At 48.6% G+C, this 8,723-nt stretch overlaps 1 long non-coding RNA gene across 1 annotated transcript in view; it reads left to right on the plus strand.

Annotated features, from left to right (window-relative positions):
• The window catches only part of LOC125484198, a 104,625-nt gene that overhangs the window by 42,952 nt on the left and 52,950 nt on the right, over positions 1–8,723 (plus strand). The gene's annotated exons all lie outside the window — the stretch shown is intronic.

The raw sequence follows: 8,723 nt of genomic DNA on the forward strand, positions 1-8,723 counted from the left end.
TGTCAATTCCTGCTGTGGCCGATTGTGGAATTCAATAAATATCTGGAACTAAGTGTTTACTGATGACTATGAATCCATTGCCAATTGTCAGAAAAACCTATCTGGTTCACTGATGTCCTTAAGGGAAGGAAACTACCATCTTTACCTGGTCTGGCCTACATGTGACTCCAGACCCACAGCAATGTGGTTGACTCATAACTGACCTCTGGGCAATTAGAGATAGACAATAAACGCTGGCCTAGCCAGTGATGCCCTCATCCCATGAATGGATAACGGAAGTTGTCACAAAAATTTAGAAAATACTTTTAGGCTTCGGTAATCAACGTTGCAATAAGGTAACTTTGAAATCATTAATGATAGGATGTGAAAATATCAATGACTGCTAAGAGTCCAGTGAACATGGAGGGTTTGTAACTTGAGACCTGCAGTTACCAGTCTGCAGCAATTACTTAACTACTAATTCTAACTAAAATATTTTAAAGAAAGAAAAAATATCCTTGTGTGTTGAGTGCAATGAAATTGGAAATGACTTGAAAAAGGATACATTGGCAATTTCACTCTTATCCAGGGTTCTCTTTCACAAAGAGGCAAAAATTGACATATTCAAGCATGAGTCAGTTTTAGCTCAAAACAATTTTGTTGTTGGGATGTTAAGTCTTCAATAGCAGCACCCTTTCTTTCCTGGGATAGTAAGAACTGCAGATACTGGAGAATCTGAGATAACAAGGTGTAGAGCTGGATGAACACAGCAGGCCAAGCAGCATCAGAGGAGCAGGAAGGCTGACGTTTCGGGCCTGGACCCTTCTTCAGAAATGGGGGAGGGGAAGGGGGATCTGAAATAAATAGGCAGAGAGGGGGAGGCAGATAGAAAATGGATAGAGGAGAAGATAGGTGGAGAGGAGACAGACAGGTCAAAGAGGCGGGGATGGAGCCAGTAAAGGTGAGTGTAGGTGGGAAGGTAGGGAGGAGATAGGTCAGTCCAGGGAGGACGGACAGGTCAAGGGGGTGGGATGAGGTTCGTAGGTAGGAGATGGGGGTGGAGCTTGAGGTGGGAGGAAGGACAGGTTAGGGAGGTGGGGACGAGCTGGGCTGGTTTTGGGATGCGGTAGGGGGAGGGGAGATTTTGAAGCTTGTGAAGTCCACATTGATACCGTTGGGCTGCAGGGTTCCCAAGCAGAATATGAGTTGCTGTTCTTGCAACCTTCGGGTAGCATCGTTGTGGCACTGCAGGAGGCCCAGGATGGACATGTCGTCTGAGGAATGGGAGGGGGAGTTGAAATGGTTCGCGACTGGAAGGTGCAGTTGTTTAGTGTGAACCGAGCGTAGGTGTTCTGCAAAGCGGTCCCCAAGCCTCCGCTTGGTTTCCCCAATGTAGAGGAGGCCACAATGGGAACAGCGGATGCAGTATACCACATTAGCAGATGTGCAGGTGAACATCTTGATGTGGAAAGTCTTCTTGGGGCCTGGGATGGGGGAGAGGGGGGAGGTGTAGGGGCAGGTGTAGCACTTCCTGCGGTTGCAGGGAAAAGCGCCGGGTGTGGTGGGGCTGGAGGGGAGTGTGGAGCGGACAAGGGAGTCACGGAGAGAGTGGTCCCATCCGGAAAGCAGATAAGGGTGGGGAGGGAAAGATGTCTTTGGTGGTGGGGTCGGATTGCAGATGGCGGAAGTGTCGGAGGATGATGTGTTGGATCCGGAGGTTGGTGGGGTGGTACGTGGGGACGAGGGGGATTCTGTTTTGGTTGTTATTGCGGGGAGGGGGTGTGAGGGATGAGTTGCGGGAAATGCGGGAGACACGGTCGAGGGTGTTCTCGACCAACCCTCCTCCCTCCGGAAAAACCTCAGTGGATCTCTCTCCCACTGCAACTCTCTTGTAATCTCTTCGGCCTTGAAACTGCTCAACCACGTCCTGAAGCAAACCACGTACAAAAGCCGACGGCACTCCGCCCACCGCCGACGCTGACGCAATTCCGCCCACAGCCGACGCCGACATCGCTCCGCCCACCGCCTCCACAGCCATCAGCTCCAGAGGAGACAGCAACACCCAGCCCTGCCGAATCTTCACCATCCCCCCAGACCTCCCCCCTTACTGAGGACGAACGGTCAGTCCTCAGTAAAGGGCTTACTTTTGTCCCCCTCCACCCACACATCAACGAATACCGCTCACGTTTGGACATAGCGCAGTTTTTCCGCCACCTCCGCCTCCGCACTTACTTCTTCAACCGTGAGCCTAACCCTTCCTCTACTGACCCCTTCTCCCGCCTCCAACACACCTCCTCCTGGACACCTCCCCAAGGCCTCCTACCCTCCCTTGACCTCTTCATCTCCAACTGCCGTCGTGACATCAATCGCCTCAACCTCTCCACCCCTCTCACCCACTCCAACCTCTCCCCCACAGAACGTGCAGCCCGCCACTCCCTCCGCTCCAATCCCAACCTCACCATAAAACCCGCGGACAAGGGAGGCGCAGTTGTAGTATGGTGCACTGACCTCTACATCGCCGAGGCCAGACGCCAACTCTCTGACACCTCCTCCTACCGCCTCCTTGATCATGACCCCACCCCCGACCACCAAACCATCATCTCCCAAACCATCCACAACCTCATCACTTCAGGTGACCTCCCACCCACAGCCCCTAAAATCATTGTTCCCCAACCCCGCACCGCCCGCTTCTATCTCCTTCCCAAAATCCACAAACCTGACTGCCCTGGTCGACCCATTGTCTCCACCTGCTCCTGCCCCACCGAACTGATCTCCAACTATCTAGACTCCATTTTCTCCCCCTTGGTCCAGGAACTCCCTACCTACATCCGTGACACCACCCACGCCCTCCACCTCCTCCAGAACTTCCAATTCCCCGGTCCCCAACACCTCATCTTTACCATGGACGTCCAGTCCCTGTACACCTGCATTCCCCATACAGATGGCCTAAAGGCCCTCCGCTTCTTCCTGTCCCTCAGGACCGACCAATCCCCCTCCACAGACACCCTCATCCACTTAGCTGAACTCGTCCTCACCCTCAACAACTTCTCTTTCAATTCCTCCCACTTCCTGCAGACAAAGGGGGTGGCCATGGATACCCACATGGGCCCAAGCTATGCCTGCCTCTTCGTAGGTTACGTGGAACAATCCCTCTTCTGTACCTACACTGGCCCTAAACACCACCTCTTCCTCCGTTACATTGATGACTGTATCAGCGCCGCCTCGTGTACGCACGAGGAGCTCGAACAGTTCATCCACTTCACCAACACCTTCCATCCCAACCTTAAGTTCACTTGGACCATCTCTAATACCTCTCTCTCCTTCCTGGACCTCTCTGTCTCCATCTCCGGCAACCACCTAGAAACCGATATCCATTTCAAGCCCACCAACTCCCACAGCTACCTAGAATACACCTCCTCCCACCCACCTTCCTGCAAAAATGCCATCCCCTATTCCCAATTCCTTTGCCTCCGCCGCATCTGCTCCCAGGATGAGGCATTTCACTCCCATACATCTCAGATGTCCTCGTTTTTCAAGGACCGCAACTTCCCCCCCTCAGTGGTCGAGAATGCCCTCGACCGTGTCTCCCGCATTTCCCACAACTCATCCCTCACACCCCCTCCCCGCAATAACAACCAAAACAGAATCCCCCTCGTCCTCACGTACCACCCCACCAACCTCCGGATCCAACGCAACATCCTCCGACACTTCCGCCATCTGCAATCCGACCCCACCAGCAAAGACATTTTTCCCTCCCCACCCTTATCTGCTTTCCGGAGAGACCACTCTCTCCATGACTCCCTTGTCCGCTCCACACTCCCCTCCAGCCCCACCTCACCCGGCACTTTTCCCTGCAACCACAGGAAGTGCTACACCTGCCCCTACACCTCCCCCCTCACCCCCGTCCCAGGCCCCAAGAAGACTTTCCACATCAAGCAGATGTTCACCTGCACATCTGCTAATGTGGTATACTGCATCCCCTCTACCCGTTGTGGCCTCGTCTACATCGGGGAAACCAAGCCGAGGCTTGGGGACCGCTTTGCAGAACACCTACGCTCGGTTTGCACTAAACAACTGCACCTTCCAGTTGCGAGCCATTTCAACTCCCCCTCCCATTCCGCAGACGACATGTCCATCCTGGGCCTCCTGCAGTGCCACAACGATGCTACCCGAAGGTTGCAGGAACAGCAACTCATATTCTGCTTGGGAACCCTGCAGCCCAATGGTAGCAATGTGGACTTCACAAGCTTCAAAATCTCCCCTCCCTCTACCGCATCCCAAAACCAGCCCAGCTCGTCCCCGCCTCCCTAACCTGTCCTTCCTCCCATCTATCCCCTCCTCCCACCTCAAGCCCCACCCCCATCTCCTACCTACTAACCTCATCCCGCCCCCTTGACCTGTCCGTCCTCCCTGGACTGACCTATCTCCTCCCTACCTCCCCACCTACACTCGCCTTTACTGGCTCCATCCCCGCCTCTTTGACCTGTCTGTCTCCTCTCCGCCTATCTTCTCCTCTATCCATCTTCTATCCGCCTCCCCCTCTCTCCCTATTTATTTCAGAACCCCCTTCCCCTCCCCCATTTCTGAAGAAGGGTCCAGGCCCGAAACATTAGCGTTCCTGCTCCTCTGATGCTGCTTGGCCTGCTGTGTTCATCCAGCTCTACACCTTGTTATCTCTTTCTTTCCTTTTATTTATGTAAGAACAGGGTAGGTCAAGAACATAAATTCAAATTGGTACATTCAGGATGTACCATGCCAACAGAGCGAGAAGGTACATGTTCAGAATTATAAAATTAAGAATGAATGTTGTGCAATGACAACGTCAATTGGGTGGAGTACATTAATTGGTTGAGCATTGAAATGCATGGAATAATATATGAAGAAACCTCAGCTGCACTTTTCAATAGATATAAAACTGGAATAGCACAGCAGGTCAGACAGCATCCGAGGAGCAGGAAAGTCAGGTTTCATCAGGACTGGGGAGGGGGAGGGGAGCCCAGCAGTAAATAGAGGGAGGGCGGTGGGGCCGAAGAAGGCTGCGTAGGTGGGATGCCGATAGTTGGATGTGGGTAAGGGATTATTGTGATTGGTCAGTGGGAAGTGTGGAGCAGATAGGTGATTAGGAAGATGGACAGGTTAGGTCAGGTCAGGGAGGTCTTCTCAGGGAGGGCTGGACATGGGATAAAGCCGGAGGCAGAGGGATTTTGAAACTGGTGAAGTCAATATTGTGACCATTGGGATGTAAGCTCCCAAGGTGAAATATCAGGTGTTGTTCCTTCAGTTTACATTTAGCCTCACTCTGATATTGGAGGAGGTCAAGGATGGCCATGTTGCTAGAAGAGTGGGAGGGGTAATTAAAATGGACAGTAACTGAAAGGTTAGTGTATGCAGAGTGCAGATGCTCCATGAACCAGTCTCCAAGTCTGCGTTTGGTCTCCCTGATATAGAGGAGACCACATCGGGAGCAACAGATACTATAGATCAGGTTGGATGAAGTGCAGGTGAGTCTCTGCCAGATCTGGAAGGATTGTTTGGGGCCATAAACGGAGGTGAGAGGGGAGATATAGGGGCAGGTGTTGCACCTCTTGCGGTTGCAGGGAAAGGTACCGGGTGTGGTGGAGGGGTTGGTTGGGAGTGTAGAGCTGACGAAGGGGTTGCGGAATGAACAGTTCCTGCAGAAAGCAGACAGGAATGGGGAGGGAAATATCTTATTGGTGACGGGGTCTGATTGTAGGTGGCGGAAATGTCGGAGGATGATGCGTTGGATTCAGAGGTGGTGTGATATTTGAGGACTAAGGTGCCTTTATCCTTATGGTTGTTGGGTTGAGGGTTTGAGGGCACAAGTGCGGGAAATGGCGGAGGTGTGGTTGAGGGCATCCTTAATTTCAGAGGAGGGAAAATTCCAGTCCCTAAAATAGGCAGGTATCTGGGCTGACCTGGAGTAAAATGCCTCATCCTGGGAGCAGATGTGGCAGAAGCGTATCCATTTAAATTCCCCCTCCCACTCCCCTGGTAACATGTCCATCCTTGGTTTCCTCCATTGTCAGAGTGAGGCCAAACATAAACCGGAGGAACGACACCTGATATTTACCCTTGAGAGCTTACAGCCCAATGACTTCAACATTGACTTCACCATCTTCAAAATCCCTCCACCCCCAACCTTATCCCATGTCCATCCCTCTATCTCCTCCTCGACTCCCTGACCTGACCAAACCTGTCCATCTTCCTACTCACCTATCCACTCCACCCTTCCCACTGACCACATTCACCTATCACCATCCCATCTACCCTTCCCCAGCCCCACCTACCTTCCTCTAATTACTCCTGGGCTCCCCTCGTTCTCCCCAGTCCTGACGAAGGGTTTTGGCCTGAAACATTGACTTTCCTCCTGCTCTGACCTGCTGTGCTTTTCCAGCTTCACATCTATTGACTTTGGCTTCCAGCATCTGCAGTCCTTACTGTCTCGACAGCTGCACTTGCAGTCTTAGGAACTAATAAGGTCTCTGTCAAAAGAACAGCAGGTAGTTCCAGTTTTGCGTAGTATACATAATGTTTCACAGATGCTATACATTTTAAAATTAAAAATTGAGCGGTACAGTGGCTCACAACACTAGGGATCCGGGTCCAATTCCACCCTCAGGCGACTGTCTGTTTCAGTTTGCACTTTCTCCCTGTGTCTGCGTGAGTTTCCACCAGGTATCCTGTTTCCTCCCACAGTCCAAAGATGTGCAGGTTCGGTGGATTGGCCATGCTAAATTGACCATAGTGCCCAGGAGTATGTAAGTTAGGTAGATTAGCCATGGGCAATGTAGGGTTACAGGAAAAGGGTAGTGGGGTGAGTCTGGGTGGGATGCTGTTTGGGCTTTCCTCACAGTAGGGATTCTATGAATATGTCCTTCTCATTGGCTCTCATGTTTCAATTCTCTTTCAGGTGTCAATTGACAGCTTATAAATGCATAGGCTGCAAAAAATTGGCATGGAATTTGATTGCCTAATTAAAAGTGTGGTCTTGATGGTCTCTCAAGTTGGTGAGATTCAGTGCTTTCAGTACTCCAGCTGTAAGATAGATTTCTGCAAGCATTGTAAAAGTTATTATCCAAATCTTTTATTCAGTCACTCTCTGAACTAACAACATGCAGTTTTTTTTTGAGATTATTTTAGCAAAGAATGAGTGCCTGGTTTTAAAGGGAAAGTATTTTAAAAGTTTTTAAAATGCACTTTAAAGTATTTGTAAAATCGAAATGTTTGGAAATTCAACCTCAGTACTGCCCTTGATATTAATATTGAAGTCTACACTTCCAAAGAAAACTCAAATGCATGACTTCCACCAAAGCAGAAAATAGTCACAACCTTTGAAATGAAGCATAATTCCTTAAATTGTGGCACTGAAGTTTCATATATAATTGAGATGGATAGGATGCAAATTCCTAAATGGTCCAGACAGTTGGGATAGAAATCTTTCCAATGGATACCTGATGTGAATTAAAATATATTTGAGTTGTCCCTGTGAACTACTAAATCCCTGTGAAGAACAGCAGATATGAAATGACCAGCTTAATTTGAAATTTCTAATATTCAGTAACTCATTAAGCAAGTTGACTCAGTCATAGAACCTTTATACCTAAGTATTTTCATTTCTTTGTTTTCTGTGTGTGTGTGTGTGTGTGTGTGTCTGAGTGCGTCTGTGTGTGTTCTGTAATTCTAAAACAACATTCATTACATAAACACATCAGATGCTGCCAGATCTTATGTAAGTCTGCAAAGTGCTGTCAAGGACTTGCGTTCTTGTAACAATTCATACAGCTATAATACAATCTACTGGATTCACAGAAGGAGAGACAGAAGTTTCTTACTGAATGAATACTCGCTACTGATCAGGAGAAATTTGTGTGTTCAAAACTCTGGCAAATTGTGGTATTTGAAACAAGCAATGCAGAAAAGTAGAATTACCTGTATTCATATCATTGCAACATTAACTTTGATAGATTTAGTTATATCATTGCTATTTCAACCTTGAGTGCAGTGCACTGTACATTAGTAAATCATTAGTAAATGTCAAGAATCACAATTCACTATTTTGTGAAGGACAAAGGGCTAAAGTTGCACCACAGTTTGTTGGCCTGTGGCCTGAGCTTCATTCTCATTCTTATGTAGTGTCTCATTTGGATCATGACTTTGCTTGCAAACCTGGTCACCATTACAGCAGGAGAATAGATCATATATTTGTGATCATCACATTAACCTGTCTAGGTTTGACTCTAGGATCTTACAATGAAGTTTAAAACATTGACTGATAAATGTCAAAATTGTGTGGCCAATTCACCAATGCATTTATGAAATGTAAATATTCCAACATAGCTATGAATTTGATAGGACATGTTTGGAAAACAATGCTATTTACCTAGCAAATCCACTGAAACATGCAGTGCTGCCAGGGACAGACAGGAAGTGAGTAAATTCTACACATAAACTGTGGTAGAAGAAACTTGAAGAGCTTCCCGATCAGTGTAAATTTTATATAGGAATTAAATATGTTTCTGACTGTAAAGTTTGGTGAATGGATATGAAGAGAAAGCTTTTGGTTTAAACCAAAGAAAAGTAACCTTTTGGTAAGAGATAGTAGGAACTGCAGATGCTGGAGAATCGGAGATAACAAGGTGTAGAGCTGGATGAACACAGCAGGCCAAGCAGCATCAGAGGAGCAGGAAGGCTGACGTTTCGGGCCTAGACCCTTCTTCAGAAAT

Source organism: Rhincodon typus, chromosome 10 (genome assembly GCF_021869965.1).
Source record: "Rhincodon typus isolate 14 chromosome 10, sRhiTyp1.1, whole genome shotgun sequence".
NCBI classification, from domain to species: Eukaryota; Metazoa; Chordata; class Chondrichthyes; order Orectolobiformes; family Rhincodontidae; genus Rhincodon; species Rhincodon typus.